Source organism: Artemia franciscana, chromosome 5, assembly GCF_032884065.1.
Source record: "Artemia franciscana chromosome 5, ASM3288406v1, whole genome shotgun sequence".
In the NCBI taxonomy this organism is placed as follows: Eukaryota; Metazoa; Arthropoda; class Branchiopoda; order Anostraca; family Artemiidae; genus Artemia; species Artemia franciscana.
Window position 1 is genome coordinate 2212403 of NC_088867.1, and position 25951 is coordinate 2238353.

Here is a 25951-nt window from a genome sequence, read left to right on the forward strand (position 1 = left end):
TACTACTACTACTACTAACAACTCACAGCAGCACAAAGCCGTCTGAAGCCAGCACAGCTACGCACGCTCCTCTTCCATCCCAATCCATTCAAAGTCTTCCTCTTTAACCTTCCCAGGAATTTCCCGTTTCCTTTAAATCTTTATTTGTTCTCATACCGGACGAGGAAGGCCTGCTTTCCGCCTTAGACCTTTAGCCTTAGACCAGTGGTTCTCAACCAGGGTCCACATGGACCCTAGGGATCCATGTAATATTTCCGGGGGTCTACAGGCAAAGCATAACCAATTGGGGGGTCCACAATGACATTTTGGGGGTCCATGAAGAAATCTAACTCAGAACGCTGTTCATTTTTAAGAATTCGATTTCTACTGTAATTTACATTATTTTGAATCGGTTTAGTGACCTACTCGGAATGGATATACCGATTTGGGTTTCAATTCCTTTCGAAGTTAATGTTGCCGAAATGTAATTATCTTTGCAAGAGCCCCTCATCGAATTACAAAGTGATGAAATAATGCGTGCAAAATTCAAAGATGGAAAGTACAATATATGGAAAACAAATGATGTTGCTACGAAGTACCCTTTGCTCTGGGATAAAGCGCAGTTCTGCGTTATTGCTTTTCCTACATCTTATCTTGTTGAGATTTAGTCGTGTTTCTCAAATTTTATCAAAAGCTCGCAATAGATTTGACATTTCAAACAGTTCGTGGTAACGAACTGTAGTAAGGAGCGACCCGGCTCAATAGTAAACGAAACTCTAAATATCGGAATTTTGATGCTAAAATATACATCAAAAGAATCGGATTTTCATGCTGATTTTAAATATATAAGTTTCATCAAATTTGGTCTTTGTCATCAAAAGTTACGAGCCTGAGAAAATTTGTCTTATTTTAGAAAATAGGGGAAAACACCCCTTAAAAGTCATAGAATGAAATGGGTTGTCCTCTCCGCAATCCTTCGCTCTTTACGCTAAAGTTTGACTCTTTACCACAATTCTGCTTTTTAAGACAATTAAAAGCTTTAGCATAAAGAGCGAAGGATTGCAGAGGGGACAACCCATTTCGTATACGGAGTAATTTCTGTTCGTTTTAAGTTTTAATGTCGCTCCTTACTTTCAGTTAGAAAAACTAGTTTTTTTTATGTAATTGTGAAAAGGGGTGATCTTCGACTATCATTAACATCGATAGAACCAAATATAAAGAAACTTGTCTAGAAGCATCAGCCACAGGGATCCCATTGAATAAACATGCCTTTTCCTTTTTTTTTAATCACACACTTAATTTCAAATGCTTTTTTTATCCAGTTTACATAAATAATGTTGGAGCGAATTAAACAGCCTGAGGAGCTCTATTTTCCATGAGCTTTAGCTGCTTGCCAATTGAAGAAACTTGAAATATTGTAGTTATTATATATATATATATATATATATATATATATATATATATATATATATATATATATATAGAATAAATACTTGAAGTAGTACTTGAAGTAATACTTAAGTACAATATCGGCAAGTACTTGATATTTGATACTTAAGTAAGAATGAGCTTTAGCTGCTTGCCAATTGAAGAAACTTATATACCAAATATAAAGAAACTTGTCTAGAAGCATCAGCCACAGGGATCCCATTGAATAAACATGCCTTTTCCTTTTTTTTTAATCACACACTTAATTTCAAATGCTTTTTTTATCCAGTTTACATAAATAATGTTGGAGCGAATTAAACAGCCTGAGGAGCTCTATTTTCCATGAGCTTTAGCTGCTTGCCAATTGAAGAAACTTGTAATATTGTAGTTATTATTACAATAATAGTAATGATAATAATTATTATTATTATATTAGAATATTTTATTTGTATTAAATTAGTTTTCATTTAAAAATAAAGCTATTTATTTTATAAGTTTTATAAATGGTATAATTTTTAAATCATGTATTTTATAAATTTTATAAATCATTTTATAAATCGTATGCTATTTGTTTGATAATTAAAACCTTAGAATTGATATTAGTGAAGAATAAAAAATTGTTCTTATGTCCAATAGCTATGAAGGGGTCCACCAAAATAAAAAGAAGGGAAAGGGGGTCCATGGGGAAAAAAGGTTGAGAACCACTGCCTTAGACGATCGACTGAAAAGGACAATCATCTGCAATCTGTCAACCTTCATCAGCAGAACGTGCTCTAGCTATCTCAACCTTTTTTTCATAATAGCCTTAGAAAGTAGGATTGAACTGTATTTTTCGTACAGCCTACTGTTTGAAACACGGTCAGTCAGTCGAATACCCAGAAAAACCCGTAGGCAATTTCTCTGGAAAAAAATCGAGCAAATCTTCACCCGCTCTTTGGAGCACCAATGCTTAAAAGCCATATTTGACCTGTCATCTGCTTCAAATATAGTTTCATTTATACGCTAAACCAATACCAAAAATTATTATGTCGATTAGAAGCAACGCTTTTGTTATATCTGAAAGTAAGGAACAACTTGAAAATACAAGGACCTTGTTTGAAAAAGTAAGAATACCTATTGGTGTTGAAAAAAGATGTCCTAGGTTGAATACAAAAGCTTTTTTTTGATTGTATCTCATCAAATACTGGCTCAAACACCAAGCAGAGCAAATTTTAAAAATATACAAAATTAGCAAACTTTTCATATACTCTAGAAAGATACCTCTTTGGGTCATGTTCTACGCATGCCTGAAGACAGACTTCCCTCAAGAGTGTATCAATGGCAGCCTGAAGGAAGACGAAGACGAGGCCGACCAAAACACACACTGCGGAGGCAGTATGATCGGGACCTAAAAAAGGCAAAAATTTCCGTCACTCCGCAATGGGAAGATATCACTGCAGCCGCACAGCTTCGTGATGAATGGAGAGACTTTGTCGACGCCCTATGTGCCACCGATGGCTCAGGAGGATCTAAGGTCTAAGGTAAGGTAAGAACGATACCTGGCCTTACAAAAACCGGGGGTCGAGACGCGTGAACCCTACTGCATAATTACCTGCTGGAATTTTGAATTAAATTACCCACACTAACATAAATGGCAATTCTGAATAAATTGTTCCAATTAAATCAATAGTTCCTTCTTGAAATTCCACCTTATGCTAATGCCTTCCTATTTAAAGCCTTCCAAGTTCCCAATGGGTAAGACTATACTTATTTGTCCCCCTTGTATCCATGGCCATGGAGCCTTTCGAGGGGGAACAAGTGTGTTGTAATTCGATTGTGTATTGTATTTTGTATTGTGTTGAATAATAATAAACTTCTTCTTCTTCTTCTTCTTCTTTTTTCTTCTTCTTGATATCATGTATTTGTATCAGGACACAAACTCTTCAGCTTTCAATGATGTTATGATTTGGAAGACGGCTGAGTACCAAGTTACCTGGATCAGTGTATGGTGCAGTGATCTCAGCCCATTGCTTGTCCCATCTTCACCCGTGGCGTCAAATACCCCCCATAGGCTCCAGGTCAGTCTTGACTGTAGTGAGCCAGATCTTAACTTGCCCTCTCCGCTTCTTCTGCCAATGACTCGGGAGTTACAATTTAACTCTTTATCAGTGATTGTGCTATCTGACCTCAGACAAACATGGCCGAACTAGGTTAGATCGTGTTTGCACCGATGCCGATTTTTTGCGGTAGCGTTTTTGTAATTCGGCGTTACTGACTTTATCTATGGGAAGGATGTTGAGGATTTGTCTTCGGCAGGCGTGGTCGAACAACTCGAAGGTTTGGACATTCGCCCCTCACAATGGCCAACTCTCGCAGCCGTATAGAAGTATAGAGTGGACAATTAACTACTGTATTCCAAAGACAGAATGTAAAGCCATTTATTTTGGCCTCTACAACTCACTTTAAAGTTTTTTCCCTCTTTTCCTGGCCGAAAAAACGAACATAGAGCTCTGATCTAAAAGAAAACCAAACCAACCAAACCATACCAACCAACCAACCAACCAAAACCAACCATATATTCAGTCACAGAACAGAGCTTTTTTCGCCCAGTGGACGTAATATTTAGGCGTCAAAGCGAAGCTTGACTTTTCTCTGAACCAAGTTTGATATTGGGAGCCTATATGTGAGTTGTTCTAATTCATCACTGGATTCCAAAAACGTACCTGATTAAAAGAATATTTATGAAGTTTTCCTGGCCTATAACGACAAAAACAATCATTCAAGCTTTCACTAATCCTTCAAGCTTGCTTAGACAAAAAGAAATTTCGTGTTTAGTGTAGCAATCATGCATCAAGTTAAATTATTTAGTGACGATAGTGGTTGAAGACGTGTAAATCCTTCTTTTTTTTACTATTCTACCAGCTTTTCAGGATTTATTTTTGGTCAACCATCTTGAAAATTAAATACATAACAGCTTAAAAATACAATGCAACTGGAATTCCTTCCTGATCTAAAAATTACTTTCGCCAATTTTCAAACAGTTTGTGGTAACGAACTATATGTAAGGGGTTGCACTGGCTAATAGTAATCATCAAAAGGTACGACCATGAGAAAGTTTTCGATATTTTAAAAATGGGGAAAACTCCTCCAAAAAGACAAAAATCTTAATGAAAACCTTACAGTCAGATTCAACATGCCAGAGATTTCTATTGTAGAGGTTTCAAGCCCCTTTAAAAAAAAAAACTGTGGAACATGCATTTTTCCTATGAAGAAAGATAACGGATTTCTTATGAAGAAAGATAACAGATTTTTTTCTTGCTGGGTTTTCGACTCCAACCAATGGTACTATAAAATGGTTATAATATATGATTGAAGGCTTGTATATCCTTTTTTTTTTTTTTTACTATTCTACCAGCTTTTCAGGATTTATTTTTTGTTAACCACCTTGAAAATTAAATACATAACAGCTTAGAAATACAATACAACCGAAATTCCTTCCTGAACTAAAAATAACTTTCGCCAATTTTCAAACACTTTGCGGTAACGAGCTATACGTAAGGGGTTGCATTGGCTAATAGTAACCATCAAAAGTACGACCATGTGAAAATTTCCCTGATTTTTGAAAAATGGGGAAAACTCCTCCAAAAAGACAAAAATTCTTGATGAAAATCTCACTGTCAACTTCAGCGTACTAGAGATTCCTATTGTAGAGGTTTCAAGCCCCTATAAAAAAAAACTGTAGAACATGCATTTTTCCTATGAAGAAAGATAACGGGTTTCTTATGAAGAAAGATAATGGATTTTTTTCTTGCTGGGTTTTCGACTCCAACCAATGGTCCTATAAAATGGTTATATATGGTTGAACACATGTATTTCCTTTTTTTTACTATTATACCAGCTTTTCATGATTTAGTTTTGGTGAAACATCTTGAAAATTAAATACATAACAGCTTAGAACTACAATGCAGCCGGAATTCTTCCTGAACTAAAAATTACTTTCGCTAATTTTCAAATAGTTTGTGGTAACGAACTATATGTAAGGGGTTGCATTGGCTAATAGTAACCATCAAAAGGTACGACCATGAGAAAATTTTCGATTTTTGAGAAACGGGAAAACTCCTCCAAAAAGACAAAAAATCTTGAAGAAAATCTCACTGTCAGCATCAGCATACTAGAGATTCCTATTGTAGAGGTTTCAAGCCCCTATCTTAAAAAAAACTGTAGAACATACATTTTTCCTATGAAGAAAGATAACGGATTTTTTTTTTCTTGCTGGGTTGTTGACTCCAACCAATGGTCCTATAAAATGGCTATATATGGTTGAACACGTGTATTTGTTTTTTTTTTTTTTTTTTTTTTTTACTATTCTACCAGCTTTTCATGGTTTAGTTATGGTAAACCATCTTGAAAATTAGATATTTAACAGCTTAGAAATTTAATGCAGCCGGAATTCCTTCCTAAACTTAAAATTACTTTCGTCAATTTTGATACAGTTTGTGGTAACGAACTATTGTAGAGGTTAATACGAACTATAAAAGTACCACCTATACGGTACTTATATGGAACTATTGTAGAGGTTAATACGAACTATAAAAGCACCACCTATACGGTACCTATGCGGATATATACCATCTATACGGCACCTATACGGAACTATTGTAGAGGTTAATACGAACTATAAAAGTACCACCTATAAAAGTACCACGAACTATAAAAGTAAACGAACTATACCACCATGTGAAAATTTTCCTGATTTTTAAAAATCGGGGAAAACTCCTCCAAAAGGAAAAAAGATCTTGATGAAAATCTCACCGTCAGCTTCAGCATACTAGAGATTCGTATTATAGGGGTTTCAAGCTCCTATCTAAAAAAAAAAAAAACTGCAAAACTTGCATTTTTCCCATGAAGAAAGATAACGGATTTATTATGAAGAAAAATAACGGATTTCTTATGAAGAAAAATAACGGATTTCTTATGAAGAAAGATAACGGATTTTTAATGAAGAATGATGAAGGATCTTTTTCTTGCAGGGTTATCGACTCCAACCAATGGTCCTATAAAATAGGAGGAAGGCTCATTCAAACGTAAATTACGACCTCAAGTGCCCTTTTTAAGCAGCTTCTACCCCCCCCCCTCTCGTCTCTCCCTTAGAACTAATTATGCATTAATCTGATGACTCAATGCGAGCTGGAATATTTTGGCATTAAAATGCACCCTTTGACGTATCTTTCTCCCTCCAAAACTACAAAACAATCGGAAAACACCACTGTAGAATTGTAAGTGCCTTTTTAAATTTTGTAATTTGTCCATTACTTTCAGATAGTGTTTGTTATTGGGAAACATAGGGAAATTTTTCGCGGGGGAGTTTTCTACGAGGTAGTTTTCTGCGGGCAAGGGGGGAGATTTTCTGGGGAAATTCTTAGTGCTGATTAAAATTTTGGGAATAGTTGCCTTTGAAAGAGGAAGTATTTTCCAAGGGTGGAGGGTGTTTTCCACGGGGTTACTTTCCGGGGGGGGGGGTATTTTCCACGGGGAGGGGTATATTCTGGGGGAGTGTTTTTCGGGGGCGTTTTCCGTGGAGACTATCTTCTTTTTGGGAGGGGGGTGTTTTCCGCAAAGGGGTATTTTCAGCGGGAAGATATTTTCCAGGGGGGGGGGTAAACGCCTAGAACCAGAAATATCTACATCGACTTTGTAATAATGCACCAGTAGCACAGTGTTTTGCAAAGATAATCTATGAAGACATTTAAAAGCATACAATTCGAATACAAAGTAATTCAACCTTAAACCTCTTGAAGAAATGTATGTCAAGTACGAATTTGGCACAAGAACACTTAAGAACGTAATGCCAAGAACGAATATTTCGGAAATTTGCTTTAGTCATTCTTTAAATAATATTAGAGCAAAAAAGTTCAACAGAAACTGGTTTCCAAGGCTATGCATTCAGTATAGTCAAGAATTAGCGCAGTGTTTTGTTTAGTTTAAGAATAGAAAATTAATCGAAAAATAATTCCTGCGTAGGCGAACGCATGATTGTGCAGGTGGTTATATCAAATTTGGTATTAGTCAGTTATTGCATAATTCATGTTTTTCTTTCCTAAAAAGGTCTATGCATCCTTAACAAAATAATGTGCTCGTCTTGATAAAAGAGCAGAAGTATATAAGGAAATCATTTAATAAAACAGTAATTTTTAGTTATCAATTAAGGAAGCAGCTCTTTTTTAAATATTTTTTTTCATAAACTTTTTCTTTATTCACAAACCGATAAATAATTGTTACAAAATGCAAACGCTGCACACAAGAACTTAAAAATTAATTTAAAAAAACACCATTATGATTAAACAAATCTAATAAATTGAAATTAAAATACTCAGTGACAGTAAAACTACACACAGGCGGTATTTTCATTTTTGTAGGACTATTTGGAAAAACGTATAACTGGATGTTCGTAAGAACGGGGTTCGAGTCCTGTAGATTATTGTCAGATATTTTATATGGTTGTGCAACATAAATTTGTGGATGTATGTGAAAAGGATCAGAATTAATAATTTTGCCATAAATGGGACTTCGAGAAGTCCCAACACTGGTTTCTCCAGTGTTTCTACTGAGAGTTACCTTTTGGTGCATGTGTTTTTGTTTTTTTTTTATCTCAACTGCCTCCGTGAAAATTTGTATGAGATCTTTAGCGGGGGCAATAATGGAGGTATTGTCAAATAATTGGGAGATTAGTCACAATTTGAGACAAAGATTTGACAAGAAAACTTGTTACTAATTCTAGATAAAATTGCCTATATATCAATTTATAACTACTTTCTCGCTTTAACAAAACATTCCTGTGTCTAGCTCAAAAACATAGTTTCCAATCTTCCATGTTGAGAGGTTACCTGCCTTTAAAAATTGTTTACATCATGTGGTGTGTGTCAAGCCTTGTTGAAACGTGCGAAACGTAGCGAGAGAAGTTGTCCCCACGAAAAGTGGGGAGTACGCCTAGTCGTGGCGAAATAAATGTTGTTTCGCTTATGTCGGGTACAGGGAAAGTGGGAATAAGGGTCTTTTATTTTCAGGCAATAGCATGAATAAGGCAAGGAAGATAAAATAGAATACTGTTCAATTTTTATTTATTCACCTTTGTACTGAAGCAATAACACGCTATAGTTTCAGAATGTATATTAGTTTGGAAGAAGAGGATAGCGTGGGCTCATCAAATATTCTTATATATGCTAGTGAAGGAACTGAGGAAACAAAGGAAGTTGTTTCCTCCTAATTATCTAACAAATGAATTAACACAAGACGAAACTTGTTCTATATGGTTTATGTATATAAGCTTTCTAAATTGTGGTTTCCTCATGACCCTTATTTCATCAATTAAGTTTCAGGGGAATTAGAAACGATTGAAAAGAGTGGGAAACAGTCAAATCAGGTACTTCACTTTAGGTTGGTGCATCTTGAAATTTAGTTGGGAAGGAGAGGGAGTGAAAGCATCTGCTCTGCTTTCAAGAAGCTTCACTGCTATTAAAAATAGCTTTGTTTTTAGGTTTATGTGTATGCCTCGTCGTTATGGGAGCTACTGTTATTTATTGCTAGTATTTAAAAACTGTTTCCATAGAATAAGTATTTCAAAGAAAAGTAAAGAACTCCATTAAGCTAAATATGAGTAAAAATAAAATCGAATAATCCACCAAGCGTAAAACTACCACAAGTCAGCATCAATAAATAAATGAAACCCAAAACGAACAAAAATTCCAGTAAATAACCGAGTCAAACTCAAAACGAGCAGAAATTAACATGAGTAGGGCTCAAAACCTTATGCTTTCCTAAGGCATGAACATAACTTTTACTTTACTGAGAAAAAAATACAAATGAATGTGCATTGTCAGTTTAATATGCATAAGCTGATATTTATTTCTTAAAACATTAATAAAAATTAATTTATTCAAGTTATAAAAGTGAAAAAATTAAAAAAAATTCAGATAAATACAAATTATGTTGCAAATTATGTGCAAAATGACTACCTTAAATTTTCATTGGAAATGTTTGGAAAATTATGAGTGAAAGAGAAGGACTGATTGGCTTCTAATCATTTTTGACTCTTAAAAAGGGTACTAGAACTTTGAATTTCCAATCAAATTAGCTCCTTTAAAATACCAGTGATATCACTTGCTATAATAGAGCAGCGCTGCCTATGATATTACTTATTTGCCCCTTTAATACTTGCATACGTATAGTTTTGCATGTAGTTGTACGAATAGTTTGCATATGTATAGTTGAGGTGAAGAAAACTTCACCTTAATATCCTTGTATATACCCTTAAAACCCAGCCTGTGTAGTAGCAATAGTTATATTAGCATTCCTAGCACTAGCAGAAATATGCATATAGCACGTTTTTTTCAACATCCCTTTCAACACACGATAAAATTTTTAACTTAACACCATCAATTGGTCCAGAAGTATTGGTAAAACGTTATCTCTATAGGTGTAATATGTTTTAATTTATTTATTTTATTATTATTTATTTTTGATTTATTTCAGTACAGTTACAATATTGCCCAAAATTTTAACCTTAATACCCTTAGGTTTATTATTATTAGTAGTAGTAGTATCAGTAGTTAAAGTTGTAGAAGCAGGAGTTGAATCAATAGTAGTAGTCGTTAGCTTTAGTAGCAGTAGCAGTAGTAGCAGTAATAATAATAGTAGCTGTAGTTGAAGCTGCAGGAATAGAAGCAGTAGTGCTATGATGCAAATATTATCTTTTGGTTAATTCAATATCCCCCGTAACAAGGTTTGTAAGTTTTAATTTCACACACGAAACTGTTCCTAAGATACTGCTGATATGCCCTTTTTACAACCTGCATAAGGATGGCAGGTTGTCACCCGTATAACAGAAATTTTCAGAAGTACTCTCTGAAAATTTCACCTTCAAACCCCTAGGTATAGTTGTAATAGTAGTCACAGTAGTAATATAACTGCTCAAATTAAAAAATTTAGCCATTTTTATGATATTGTCGATTTGCATTTTGATAACCTGTATATTCATACATTTCTTGAAATTCTGATCTTAATGCTCTGAACCTTACAAGTAGTTGTGATACATGTAGTAGTTGGAGCAATAGTAATAGTATTAGTAGAACTAGTAAATGTTGTAGTAGCAATAGTATTAGTATTAGTGCGTACATATTGCCTTTTGGTCAATTGATCTTCCCCTTTAAGTGTTCTCTGAGAGTTCCAACTTAATACACAAATCAATTCTTAAGATACGCTGTTTTGACGATCTTAATGCACATAGTCTCTTTTCTTAGTTCGAGTTTGCCATCAATATTCTTTCAAATTTTACCTTGATAGACTTAGCCTTACTAGTACTATTTTCACAGTAGTTCCAGTGGTAGTAAAAGTAGTCGCAGCGTTAGTGTTGTATTAGTAGTAGTAGTAGCAGTAGTAACAACAGCATTCGTAGCAGTAGTAGCATGTGCATATTGCCTTTTGGTCAGTTGAACATCGCTTTCGTGATGCCCCGGGAGTTTCGCCTTGTCACGTTAAGCCGTCCCAGAAATATTATTGAAATGCACTTTTGCTACCCTTTTGACGCCCTTTTCACCTTAACCCTTACAAGTTGTTGCAATTAAAGTAGTAGTTCGAGTGGTTTAGTAGCAGTAGTTGCATAAGGAAAAGTGGCAGTGGTATTGGTGTTAGTAGTGGCATGTATATATTCCCTTTTTGTCAATTGACCTTCCCCTTTAAGTATTCTCCGAAAGCTTACGCCCTTTGGACAATCTGATGGCACATAGTGTCTTTTGATTTAGTTCAAAATCCCCCTCAATATTCTGTCAAATTTTCACCTTCATACGTGTAGCCTTAATTGTACTATTATCGTAGTTTTAGCGGTAGTAGTAGGAACAGTAGTAGCAGTAATAGTGTATGACAATTAGTAGCAACAGCAGTAGCAGCTCTATTAATAGCAGTAGTAACAGGTACATTTTGTCTTTTGGTCAACTGAACATCTCACTCATGTTGCCCCTGAAATTTCCTTTTGATATGATAAGCCATTCCAAAAATATTACTGATACGCCCGTATCAACAATCCGTATACACATGGTATATTTTGATGTAGTTCAACTTTCCCCTCAATGTTTCTTCAGATATTTTTCCAGTATCCTCAGCCTTAGTTGTACTTGCTACAGAAGTAGTAGTCTTAGTGATTGTAGCGGTAACAGTAATAGCACTTGTGGTAGTAGTAGAAGTAGCAGTAGTTGAAGTAGTAGTAGTTTGCAAATATTGCCTTTTTGGTCAATTGATCATGTTAAATATCATTTTCTGAACATTTCCAAATTAATATACTCGGTCATTCCTGAGTTACCCCCTTTTGACAACTAATATACACATAACATATTATGACCTAGTTTAACACATCCCCTTCAACCTTCACTGGAAGACAGATTTTAATACCCTTCGTTTTTTGGGAAAGTAGAAGTCAAACATGGATACCTTTTCTCAATAACATACACTATATATAAACAGTAAACAAATTGCATAGTTTGCAGCCCTTGCCCTGAGGCCACGGTGGGGGGGTGACATCCCCAAACGCATAAGTACTACATCTTTCAACAATGCTGAAAAAAATGTATGTATCAAAACTTTCTTTAGATATTTGTTATGGGAAATGCTGGGTGTGGTGGGGGGTGGTGGTTAATTTCTCTCAAATCACCTTGACTCTCAAAAAGGACACCATCATTTCTAATCTACAATTAAATGAGGCCAATCTGAATTTAATTCGACCTCTCATTCCATAAAAACTCATTCCGTCGCACAATTTCGATCGGATAATTTTGGTAAAAAGAGGGGTGGTTGGGGTGGGGGGGAATAGTTGACTTCCATCACTATTGACACTTAAATGGGACCTAGAACTTCTAATTTCAACCAATTGAGTCACCTCTAAAATTTATACAACCATCCTTCCATAAGAACCTTAAATGCCCCAGAAGCCTAACTTACAATCTTCCTCCTCAGGCTCTGGTGGTTTGTACCAACCTCGAAAACCTTGTTGTATGATCTTTGGACTATTTTGAATGAAACGTCTGTCTCAAAATATCTGTCGGAGGCATCTCGAGAAAACACGACGTGTTTGTGTGTGGGTGGGGGTTGCTGTTAAAATCACTCTAATCACTTTGACTCTTAAAAAGGGTACTAGAACTTCTGATAACCAGTCCAATGAGTCCTCTCCAAAGCATATACGACCACTCTTTCTGTATGAACCTTATATATCCCTAGGGCATAATTTACAATCCGTGCCCTGAGAGCTGTAGGGGGGGGTGACTTCCTCCCAGGCATAACTTCTGAAAACTTCAATTGTGATGAACAAAATCGTTATCTCCAAATTTTAGTTAGAGGTGTTAAGGGAAATAATGAGCGCGGAGGGGGGAGGGGCTGGTTGCTCTCAAATCACTTTGGCTCTTAAAAAGGGCACTACAACTACTAATATCAAATCAAATAAGCCCCATCTGAAGTTTCTATGGCGACTCCTTTCACAAAACCTTATATACCTCATTGCATATTTTACAACCCTGTCCCCAGGGCGGGGATGTGTTGTGTCAACCCAAAAGCATTATTATATGTTCTTTGGAATGTTTTGAACAAAATCGCCATCTCATAGTTTCAATCAGATGCGTTTGGTGAAAAGAGGGTTTGTCGGGAGGGGAGAGCTAAATGCCCTCCATCACTTTTGATGCTTAAAAAGAAACTAGAAATTATAATTTTAACCAAATGAGTCTCTTCTAAAGTTAAACAACCATCTCTTCTATAAAAATTTTAAATTCCCATGCCATAAACTACAGCCCTCGGCCCCGGTCTCTAAAAATTTGTATTCGACGTATTTCGAGAAAGGTGACGTGGTGGAGGGGGGAGGTAGCCCTCTGATCATTTTGACTCTTAAAAAAGGCTCTAAGAATTCAGATTACCAATCAATTACCAGTTTAGATTACCTATACTTCGGAGTCCCCTCCGAAGTATATACAATGACCCTTTCTAATAAAACCTTACATGTCTCTGGGGCATAACTTACAGTCCTTGCCTTGAGAGCTGTGGGGATCAGGGTATCCTCCTCAAAGACACAATTTCTGGACCTTTTCAACTACAATGAAGAAAATTGCTATCTCCATTTTTGATTGGATGTCTTTGAGGAAATGATGAGCAGGAGGGGGGGGGTCTGTTTGCTCTCAAATCACTTTTGACCTATAAAAAGGCAGTTTAACTTCCAATGTAAAATCAAATGACCTCTATATGAACTTTATGCGACCATCCATCCATAAAAATCTTATATGACCCCAGGACGTGACTTACAACCCTATCCCCAGGGCACTGAGGGGCTGTAGAGGCATTGCTATATGGTCTTTGGACTATTTTGAGCAAAATCACTATTTCACAATTTTAATCCGATTTGTTTGGTAAAGAGGGGTAATCAGGGGGGATAGCTACCCTCCATCCCTATTGACTCTTAAAAGGGAACTAGAACCTCCAATTTTCAACCAAATGAGCCTCCTCTAAAGTATGTACAATCATCCCTTCCATAAAAACTTCAAATTCCCCCTGGGCATAAGTTACAACCCTTGCCCCCATGCTCTGGGGGTTTAATACAATCCCTAGAGTCTTGGTATATGATATTTAACTAATTTGAATACAACGGTTATCTCAAAATCTCTGTTAGATGCAGTTCGGGACAATACTACGTGTTGGGGGGGGAGGGGTAGCCACCCTCCGATCAGTTTGACTCTTAAAAAGGCCACTAAAACTTCTGATTACCGATCTAATGAGCCTCCTCCGAAGTGTATATGACCGTGCTTTCCATATTTTCCTCTAAGGTATATACAATCATCCCCTCCATAAAAACCTTAATGCCCCTGGGCATAACTTACAACCCTTGCCTCCTGGCTCTGGGGGGTTTAGTTAAATCCCAAAAGCCTTGGTATGTGACTAAATAAAAAAAAACAAGTTTTTTCAACTGAAAGTAAGGAGCGACATTAAAACTGAAAACGAACAGAAATTACTTCGTATATGAAAGGGGATGCTTCCTCATCAACGCCACGCTCTTTACGCAATAGTTTGACTCTTTCTCTCAACTCTTCTTTTTAAAACAGTAAAAAACTTTAGCGTAAAGACCGGGGCGTTGATGAGGAAGCAGCCCCTTTCATATACGAAGTAATTTCTGTTCGTTTTCAGTTTTAATGTCGCTCCTTACTTTCAGTTGAAAAAAACTTGTTTTTTTTTATTTAATTTCTGAACGTTTTTGAATCAATGCATGTTTTGATTTTGGCTCTCCGCAGAGAAATAATTAAAACGAAATTTGGATTTTTTTTTTTGGCTAAATGGCTTTCTCATAATTTTGATCGAATGATTTTGAGAAAAAAGAGCGGGGGAGGAAGCCTAGTTGCCCTCCAATTTTTTGGTTAATAAAAAAGGCAACTAGAACTTTTACTTTTTTACGAATCTTTTTATTAGTAAAAGATATACGTAACTTATAAACTAGCTTACGTAAAGAATTTTTTATTCTCATGTTTTTATTACACATATGAGAGGGTTCGCCCCCTCGTCAGTACCTCTCTCTTTACACTAAATCTTAAATTTTGGCCCAATTCATTAATAATGACCCCTGAATCACAAAAGCCGTAGAATAAATAGTTGACATTACTAAAAATACTTTAGCGTAAAGAGCGAGGTATTAGGAGGAGGTGAGCCTCTCATATGGGTTATAATTTCTGTTCGTTTTAAGTTTTAATGCTGCTCCTTACTTCCAGCTGAAAAAAACTTTTTCATATTTATTTTTTCATTGTTTTTTTTAAATAATGCTAGTAAATCCTGCGCTCCCTTCATAGAAATTTTCTTCCTCCATGACAAATTCCTCGATGGAATGTTCCCCCAGTATATCCCCCTCTTTTCAACCCCTCCCCCAACCAAAAAATCCTCCTGGAAACACCTGTACACTTCCCAATAACCATTATTATATGTAAGCACTGGTCAAAGTGAAGGGCACTAGAATTTTTCTTTTCCGTTAGAATGAGCCCTCTTGCAACATTCTAGGACAACTGGGTCGATACGAACACCCCTGGAAAAAAAAACAAACAAACAAATAAACACGCATCCGTGATCTGCCTTCTGGCAAAAACTACAAAATTCCACATTTTTGTAGATAGGAGCTTGAAACTTTTACAGTAGGGTTCTCTAATACGCTGAATCTGATGGTGTAATTTTCGTTAAGATTCTATGACTTTTAGGGGGTGTTTCCCCCTATTTTCTAAAATAACACACATTTTCTCAGGCTCGTAACTTTTGTTGCGTAAAATTGATGAAAGTTATATATTTGATGAAACTTATATATTTAAAATCAGTATTAAAATGTGATTCTTTTGATGTAGCTATTTGTATCAAAATTCCATTTTTTAGAGTTTTGGTTTCTATTGAGCCGGGTCGCTCCTTACTACAGTTCGTTACCACGAACTGTTTGATATCTAGACTAATTTGAATGCAATGGTTATCTCTAAATTTCTATTAGATACAATTTGGGACAATACGACGTGTTGGGGGGGGGGTAGCCACTCTCCGATCACTTTGACTCTTAAAAAGGATAATAGAGCTTCTGATTACCAATCTAATGAGGCTCCTCCGAAGTTTATATGACCACGCTTTCTATAAAAATCTTATGCGTCCCCACAGTATAACTTACAAACGTTGCCCTGAGGACTGGGGGGGGGGACTGGTCATCCTGAAATTCATAGTTTTCGGACCTTTCAAATAGGTTGAACAAAATGGTTATCTCAAAAGTTTGATTGGAAGTGATGGGGGAAAAGATGGAAGTGGGGGGGATTTGCCTTCTTATCACTTTAGACTAATAGAAAGGGTACTAGTCCTCTCAACTTCCAATCGAATTAGCTTTTTTGAAGTTTCTATGACAGCACTTTCTATGAAAAACCATTTATGCGTCAAGGGCATAACTTACGACCCTTGTCTCGAGGACTGTGGAGGGATGTCATCCTCAAAGACATAATTTCCTGACCTTTCAACTACGTTGAACAAAATGGCTATATCAAAATGGTAATCGGAAGTGTTTGGGAAATGATTTTTAGGTCTCTACGACAACTCATTCTATACGAAGTGTCCCGGTCTAGTGTCTAGTGTCCTCCTTCTTCTGAAGAAGATTACTAATAATATCGAACAATTCGTGGTAACGAACTATACGGAGCGACCCGGCTGAATGCTAACTGAGACTCTAAAAAACGGATTTTGAGACCAATAGATACATCAAAAGAATCATATTTTTATGCTGATTTTAAACACATATTAAGTAATATATATATACATATATATATATATATATATATATATATATATATATATATATATATATATATATATATATATATATATATATATATATATATATATATATATATATATATATATATATATATATATATATATATTTGAAATCAGCATAAAAATCCCGTTCTTTTGATGTATCTATTGGTATCAAAATTCGGTTTTCTAGAGTTACGGTTACTAATGAGCCGGGTCGCTCCTAACCTACAGTTCGTTACCACGAACTTTTTGGTAAAAAAAATCATCCCCGTAAAACTGTTATCGTATTATTGAAAAATTTCTAACTGCTTTTTATGTGTCATTGGAATATAAATGGGGAAGTAGTGTGGTCACGTAAATTATTTTTTGTCTCCATGTTTAGTAATTTTCTCTCACTATATTGGGTTCTTTTAAAATTTACCTGGTTTCTTTTTTTTTGTTAGGGGAAGGCCCTATTACATACTATTTAATTCTATTTTAATATTACATTCTATTTAAAATGTTATTCTTTGTTTCATCTTCTATAGATTCTTATAAGTTGCCTTAAATTATTACTTATTCTGTGTGACATACATTCAAATTTGGCGACTAAATAATGATACCTCCTTTGAAATATCATCTAATCCATTAATCTCTTATACTTCACTGGAACTCATAACTTTGTCTCTAACAGATTTCTAATTGCAGTAAAAATTGAGTTATTTTAAAATACAAAATTAGAAATTATGACCATGCATAAGAATATATTCATATTGTGTTGGCAAGTGTTTGCGTAATCTTAAGTTTGCTATAGCTATATTTCAGTCACCATGCCAGTTAGATAATAGCCTTGGCTTACTTCCGTGCTTTTGGTAAAATGACGTTAAATTCTGTTCAAGCGTCATTTAAATGATTTGCTAGTTGTTGTTTTTTTATTCTTCTTTTTTTTTTAGGGGAAGGCCCTATCACATACAGCATAAAATTCAAATTGCATAGCTACTATGCTAGCCAAGAATTTTCAATAAATTACAAAACTTTACATAGATAATTTGCAGGGATTTTCCAAGGTATTTTTAAATGGGAATGCCCATCAAGAATAGCGCAAAATTTCGATTACATAAAACCGTGAATGTCAATAAATAAACTAGCTAGAAATCTACAATTTCTGTACCACTGTAGGTTAGCTACTGCGAGGCACTAGTTGACACCTCAGGTCCTTGGCAGATTTTTAGGCACCAGAAGAAGACCAAATTTTCAATTCTTGGATACTTTCTGCTTTTAAAGTAATTTTTCGGTCCCCAAAGACTTGGAAAGGGTCCAAGAGTAGTGCGCATTTTTCAACTAAATTTCAAACCGACGCCAAAACTAAAATGATGTGCGTCAATCAATCAGTCATTATATTCATCCTAAAAAGTCTTTGTTTACAAGCACTAAACGGCTAATTGGCCACGAAGTTTGACTTTATGGGTGCCTGAGAATACAATAATAAAACACTACAAAATAAAAAAAACCCAAACTATACAAAACACAAAAACAGAAATAGAGATTACTACTACTACTACTAACAACTCGCTGTAGCACCAAGTCGCCTATGGACAACACAGCTACGCCCGTGAGGAACCCGTGGAGGAACAGCTACGTTCCTCCGTGATCCCGATCTATTCAAAAGTTCACTATTTACCCTCCCCGCGCTAAAGAAGTTCCTTATGACCTCTTCCTACCCTAATCAAGTAGGAGCTTCTCTTCGTTTTGTCCTAGATGGTTGGCCTAGAAAAAGGCATCTAAAACTATCTGTAGATATTTCCTCTGGAAAAAATCTAAAAGATCTTCCCCGATCTTCTGACGTGCTCATGATTTCAGAACCATACATCCTCTGACGTGAATTTTCTGACGTGCCACGTATGGTTTCAGAGCTATACTTGACTTTTGTCATCACCGAAACTTTCAATATTCTGTAATCTTAGTTCACAGACTTATCATTCTACCCTTGGAAACTTTTTTCAGCTGTGAAAAAGCACCCTTGACCTTGTCTATTCCACCTTTTGCATCTTGGCTGCACATACTATCTAACTAACAATACAGTGCTGCCTAGACGATGAAAGCTATCCAATTGGTGTCTCATCTCGTTGCTAAACATCACCCCCACCTATCAGCTTCTTTTTCTTTACCTTCATTTATTTCTAGTCTAAGCTAATTAGTCTTCTCAGCAATTTTTGAATCTATTCTTGCATCCTGAACTCTCAAAGCCAACATACTTTCATTTATTGTTGCCAAGATTTTTATTTAAGACACTCAAATCGTCCAAGTTTGAGACACTCGAATCGTCAAGACGCTCAAAGTTTTGAGCCTAGGAGGGTTTGACCTTCCCATTTGATTCCATGATCTCCCATTGCTTTTGGCGTGTTTCTTAGGACAAAGTCCATTAAAATAATCCATATAAACGGGGGTAGAACGCAATCATGCTGAACTTTTGATTCAATAAGGGACCGGCTAATCTCATTTCATGCCTTAACCATAGCAATATCAAACAGTTCGTGGTAACCAGCTGCAGAAAGGAGCGACCCGGCTCAATAGTAACCAAACCTCTAAACGATAGAATTTTGATACCAATAGCTACATCAAAAGAATTGCATTTAATGCTGATTTTAAATATATAAGTTTTTTCAAGTTTAGTCTTACCCATCAAAAGTTACGAGCCTGAGAAAATTTGCCTTATTTTAGAAAATAGGGGGAAACACCCCCTAAAAGTCATAGATTCTTAACGAAAATCACACCATCAGATTCAACGTATCAGACAGCCCTATTGTAGAAGTTTCAAGCTCCTATCCACAAAATTGTGGAATTTTGTATTTTTTGCCAGAAGGCAGATCACGGATGCGTGCTTATTTCTTTGTTTGTTTGTTTTTTGTTTTTTCATCCCCGGGGGAGATCGTATTGACCCAGTGGTCCTAGAATAATGCAAGAGGGCTTATTCTAACGGAAATGAGAAGTTCTAGCGCCCTTTTTAAGTGACCAAAAAATTGGAGTGCACCCAGGCCCCCTCCCACGCTAATTATTTTCCCACAGTCAACGGATCAAAATTCTGAGATAGCCATTTTATTCAGCGTAGTCGATAAACCTTATAACTATGTCTTCGGGGACGACTTACTCCCCCACAGTCCCCGTGGGAGGGGCTACAAGTTACAAACTTTGACCAGTGCTTACATATAGTAATGGTTATTGGGCAGTGTACAGACGTTTCCAGGGGGATTTTTTCGTTGGGGAAGGGGCTGAGAAGAGGGAGACATGTTAGGGGAACTTTACATCGAGGAATTTGTCATGGGGGAAGAAAATTTCCATGAAGGGAGCGCAGGATTTTCTAGCATTATTAAAAAAAAACAATAAAAAATAAATATGAAAAAGTTTTTTAACTGGAAGTAAAGAGCAGCATTAAAACTTAAAACGAACAGAAATTATTACGCATATGAGGGGCTCACCTCCTCCTAATACCTCGCTCTTTACGCTAAAGCATTTTTAGTAATTTCAACTATTTATTCTACGGCTTTTGTGATTCAGGGGTCATTCTTAATGAAATGGGACAAAATTTAAGCTTTAGTGTAAAGAGCGAGGTAATGACGAGGGGGTGAACCCCCTCATATATGTAATAAAAACATGAGAATACAAAACGTTACGTAAGCTAATTTATAAGTTACGTATATCTTTTACTAATAAAAACATTCAAAAAACATTGAAAGTTCTAGTTGCCTTTTTAAGTAGCCAAAAAATCGGAGGGCATTTGAGGATGACTTAATCCCCCACAGTCCCTGGGGAAAAGGCGGTAAGTTGTGAACTTTGCCCATCGTTTACACATAGTTTAGTATTTGTTATTGTAAAATATACAGATTTTTCCAGGGGGATTTTTCTGGTGGATGAGGTCAGGAGGAGGAGGTTACACTGATTTATGGAGGAATTCTTCACGGGGGAAAGGAATTTTCTGTGAAGGGGTGCCGTATTTCTTCGCATTATTTAAAAAACCTTTAGAAACTAAATAAAAAACTTAAAGCGTCTTTTAACGTTGAAGTTTTTTCAGCTGAATGTAAGGATCAGCATTAAAGCCTAAAACGGCCATAAATTATTACTTATATGAGGGGGCTCACCCACTCGTCAATATCTCGCTCTTTACACTAAAGTCTTTTTTTCGCATTTTCAAAAGATCTATTTATTTTAGTTAAACGACCTTTTTGAGTCAGGGTTCATTCTTAAGGAATCGGAACACTTCGGCGTAAAGAGTGAGGTATTGACGAGGGTTGAACCCTCTCATATGCGTAACAATTTCTGTTCGTTTTAAGTTTTAATGTTGCTCCTTACTTTCAGCTGAAATAACTTGTTTTTTTATTTGATTTGTTTACATAGCATTAATCACTTTAGTTTATTTATCCGGTATCATGGTTGCTGCGGTAGCTGCACTCTAGTAAGGAAAAAACCACCACCCATAGTAACCTAAAATTTAAAAAAACTGGCATTTTTTTTAAAATGGCAAATATAAAAAAAAACTTTATGTCTAGCTGATTCAGGAATGGTAACTATTTTCTAAATTAGTCTTAATATTAAAATTTTTGTCTGAAAACAAACATAAGGGAATTTCGAAAAAACAGTCTGAAACCCCCTTACAAATGGGGTCAGAACAAAAAAAAATATACCATTGAAATTGCCATGGCCGATAAATACTGTTCAGCAAAGTTACAGTTCCCTGGCTTGAAAAACAATGAAAATCACTTCTTTTTAATTATGGTTTCAGCAGGAGTTTATATCATGATCGATATAGCCAATGTGTGAAATGTATTCATGCCAATATGTACCATTGGCCATAAAATTTATTTTGGTTTATTTAATTACTGTCACTGCCGTATTACATTAAAGATCTAATTTGTTGCTTGTTAATTTGTTTTGACAAAAGAACGAAAATTTTAAAATAGACCAAGAACCCTGTTCATGGTAACCTGAACCCCTGTTCATATTAACCAAGTATTAAACACTTTTTGAAAAAAACAGTCAAGTCAGAAAAAAAAATTAATTAGATGCTGATTAAGGATGAGTAACTACGATCTCGATTATACTTAACGATAAAAAATTGTATTGAAAACAAATTTGATGTGTTGTTTTTTGTCACAACTCCTTTAACAGTTTTTACAGTGCAGTGACTGGTTTTATCTGTTAGGTCATCCAGGGTCTCTGTAGGTCTGCCAATTAAATCTTATTGTAATATTCATGGGCTTGTTGCATGATGTTTCTTTTATTCGATGGGTAATGTGCAGAAATATAATATAATCAAATCTAACAACAAAGACACACTTTTTTTAACAGTTATTACAGTACAGTGCCTATTTGTATCTGTTAGGTCATCCAGGGTCTCCGTAGGTCTGCAAATTAATTCTCATTGTAATATTTAAGGACTTATTGCATGATATTTCTTTTATTCGATGCGTAATGTGCAGAAATATAATAGCATCAAATCTAACAACACAAACACAACTCTTTTAAAAGTTTTTACAATACAGTGCCTATTTGTATCTGTTAGGTCATCCAGGGTCTCTGTAGATCTGCCAATTAATTCTCATTGTAATATTCATGGTCTTATTGCATGATGTTTCTTTTATTTGATGGATAATGTGCAGAAATGTAATGTCATCAAATCTAACAACAAAAACACACCTCTTTTAACAGTAATTTAATTGGATGCTGATTAAGGAACAGTAACTACGATCTTGATTGTTCTTAATGGTAAAAGATTGCTTTAAAAACAAATTTGATGCGTTGTTTTGAAAGGGCTTAAAGACTGTAGTTAGTAATTGGAGAAAAAACTTGCAAACCTACTAAAGGGAAGAAAAACCGAAAAAAGTATCAGAGGCAAGCCATCGAAATATCTACTGAAAGAAAACAGCATTCAAAATACACAGAGTGTTAAAAAATGTGAAAAAGGTATTTGAAAGAGATAAGACGGCCACTGAAAGAAAACAGTACTCGAGCTCACATGAGGATTGTTACTAAGTTGGCTTGTGATCCAGATTGACAGAGAAAAACAAAGGTATTTAGTAGACTAATCGAGACCTTATCGAGAAGAAAAATTTTAAGGAGTGTTATCACACTCCTCTTTATCATTTGATAAAGTAAATATTGAAAAACTTAAGGAAAAAATTCAAGAACTAAAAGTAGATAGAAGGTACAGTATGTGGCTTCAGGAATGGATAACCAGTAGAACTTTTTCAGTAAGGATAAAAAGGACATTGTCAACTATAGGGAATCTGGAAAGTGGGGTCCCCCAAGGAGGAGTCCTCAGTGCCTTGTTATTTGCACTATACATAAGTGATCTCAATGCAGATAACCTCCAAAGAGCCAAAATATACCTATATGCAGATGACTTAGCTGTTACAGTTGAAGGCCAACAAAGAGAAGAAATTCAGACATATGCTCAAAAAGCAGCAAATTTCATAGAACAGTGGGCAGCTGAGAAAGAAATTATCCTTTCAGAAGAGAAAACAACAATGATGATGTTCACCAGTGAAAGAAGACAAGCACCAGACCCAGATATATTCCTGAATGGATTGAAAATTAGATGCACAGAGAGTGTCCGCTACCTTGGAGTTCTCCTTGATAGTCAGCTGACCTGGGAAAAACATATAGAAGAACTCATAACAGCTGTAGACAGACGACAAATGCTTATTAATGCAATATGCAACAAAAGTATGAAGTCCCAAGGGATGTTCTAATGCAGTTTTCTAAAGCAATAATCCTTGGAAAAATTGATTATGCATCTCTGGTATATGCATCTGCTAAGAAAATAATCCTTGCAAAATTAAATGCGAAATGGAATGAGACACTAAGAAGGACAATAAATGCATTAAAATCAACACCAATCCCAGCTTTACATATTGAAGCATCAACGACTTCACTACCCACAAGAAGAAAAATACTTATGGCAAAATATTTATTAAAGAAGAGGGGAACTGAACAAGAAGACATTATCAAAAATGAGATCATAATGGACCCATACCTCATGGATTACAGATTTGAAACTCACAACACACCATCTCTAGTCAAACTTATGAAGGACTTTCCAACAAACATGTCACCTCTCACAATTCCAACCGACAAGACAAACAAAATTGAAGGACTAGAAAGAAATATCTCATGGAAATCCACGAAGAAATAGGACAAAAATCAGGAATGTCTGAGCAGTCCCTGCTGCAATTTGCACTGAGTGAACTGGAAAACTACAGAGACTACAGGAAATTTTTTACAGATGGGTCAAAAATAGGAAGTCGCACTGGCTGTGGTATATGGGATGATTATAAAAAACTAGGAACCCAGTATAGGCTGTCGGACCACACAAGTATTTATATGGCCGAGCTATTTGCTATTGATACAGCAATAAAAGAAATAGTCAGAGAGGGAAAAGAAGGAAAATACCTAGTATGTACAAACTCCTTATCTTGCCTAAAGTACTTCAAAGTAGCCCACGAGCAAGCCCCAACAATGGCAAGGGATATTGTCCAAAATATAAGAATGATTGAGGAGACAGGAAGCTGTGTCTTATTGATATGGATCCGAGCCCATGTAGGTGTATCAGGAAATGAAAGAGCAGACCAAATGGCTAAGGATGCTACTAAGAAAGAAACAATAGAAAATCCACCTTTACCTCATATCCAAACCACAATAAAGATAGCTGAGAAGCTAAAAGAAGTTGAACTGGAAGAATTCAGGAAAAGATCATTGAACATGTACCTAGAAATCACTGAATACAGATACATTAATCATGAAATGAAGCATCCAGAAAAAAAGAGTTGCAGACATAATATTCAGAATGAGGACTGGGCATGCAAAGACGAAAAAGATGCTGAAAAGATGGAATATGACAGACTCATCTGACTGCAATGTCTGTGGAGTGGAGGAAAATTTACAACATATAATTATGGAATGTAAAAAGTATGAGACTGCTAGGTCACGACTAAAGGAACAAGTACTAAAGAGTGGTATTCAGTTCAGAATAAAAGAACTGTTAGGAAAGGTTGCAAAGAATAAACAAAGGGAGACAGTTAAGTATTTAGGACAATATGTAAAGGATACTGGCCTAATTGATGTTTTGTAAAATAATTAATAGTGTAGTATATGTGGGTGTATGGCAATGCATGAATTGTATTGTAAAAATGTCCGGTTCTTCCTCCCCTGTTAAACAATTGTAAATCAATATTGTAAATATAAAAATGTGTAAGTATGAATGATTTACTGGATTTTGTATTATTTTATTTTTTTATGGTTGAATAGTCAAAATATATATAATCTAGTTTACTTTTTGTTTGCTGGGGGTATAAGTGTAAGTTTTATTTTTATTTCTTTGTTGGTATTGGATTTACCACTTGTTTTTATATGTTTGTCAATGAAAGCAAGTTGTCAGTCTGTCGAATTAAATTATATTTGAAATTTGGTAATTTATTTTTTGTTATATATATGATGAAAGTGTATTGATTGATTTTATTTTTTAAATTATTTTTTGGTAATTTTTGACGCCACTACAATGAGGGATTTCCTAAGGACGGTAGGACATCCCTCTTTATGTAGGAAGTGCCATGATATTGTTAGTTGTAAATTTTTTGGTTTGTGCACTTTCTGAATTTTTGACTATTTTAATTATTGTATTTGTAATTGATTTAATTGATATTTTATGATTTTTGACAGGGTATTAGTCTAATAGTTTTGTGTAGTTTGTGTGTAGTAGATTAATCAGTACGACAAAGCATGACTGTGAAGATTTTTTTTTTTTCTAGGTTGATGATAAAACAGAAAAAAGATCCTGGAGCATAGAGAAGAAATTCTGAAAGCTCCATTCAATTACACCAACAACAACAGGAGGGTTATCATAATAATAAAGATTGCCGAAACAAATTGTGGCAAATGCTAAATAACGAGTAAATACTGTAGTGACGAAATCTATCAAACAGTTCGTGGTGATGAACTGCAAGTAAGGAGCGACTCGTCTCGATAGTAACCGAAACTTTGAAAACAGAACTTTGATATCAAATAGATAAATCAAAAGAATCAACTTATTATACTGATTCCAAATATATCAGATTCATAAAGTTTAGTGCTACCCATCAAAGTTACAATCCTGAGAAAAACTGCAAAATGTTTGAAATAGGAGGAAACACCCCCCTAAAATTCAAAGAAACTTGACGAAAACAACACTATCGAGTTCAGCGTACCAGAGAACCCT

The 25951-nt window shown here is 35.5% G+C and overlaps 1 long non-coding RNA gene across 1 annotated transcript; it reads left to right on the forward strand.

The window, feature by feature from the left end:
- Positions 1-1777: 1777 nt before the first annotated feature.
- Positions 1778-25882, forward strand: LOC136026870 (uncharacterized). The gene is made up of 3 exons (XR_010617432.1): positions 1778-2927; positions 6417-6662; positions 25506-25882. It is a non-coding gene; the product is annotated as an uncharacterized LOC136026870 (long non-coding RNA).
- The last annotated feature ends 69 nt before the right edge of the window (positions 25883-25951 follow it).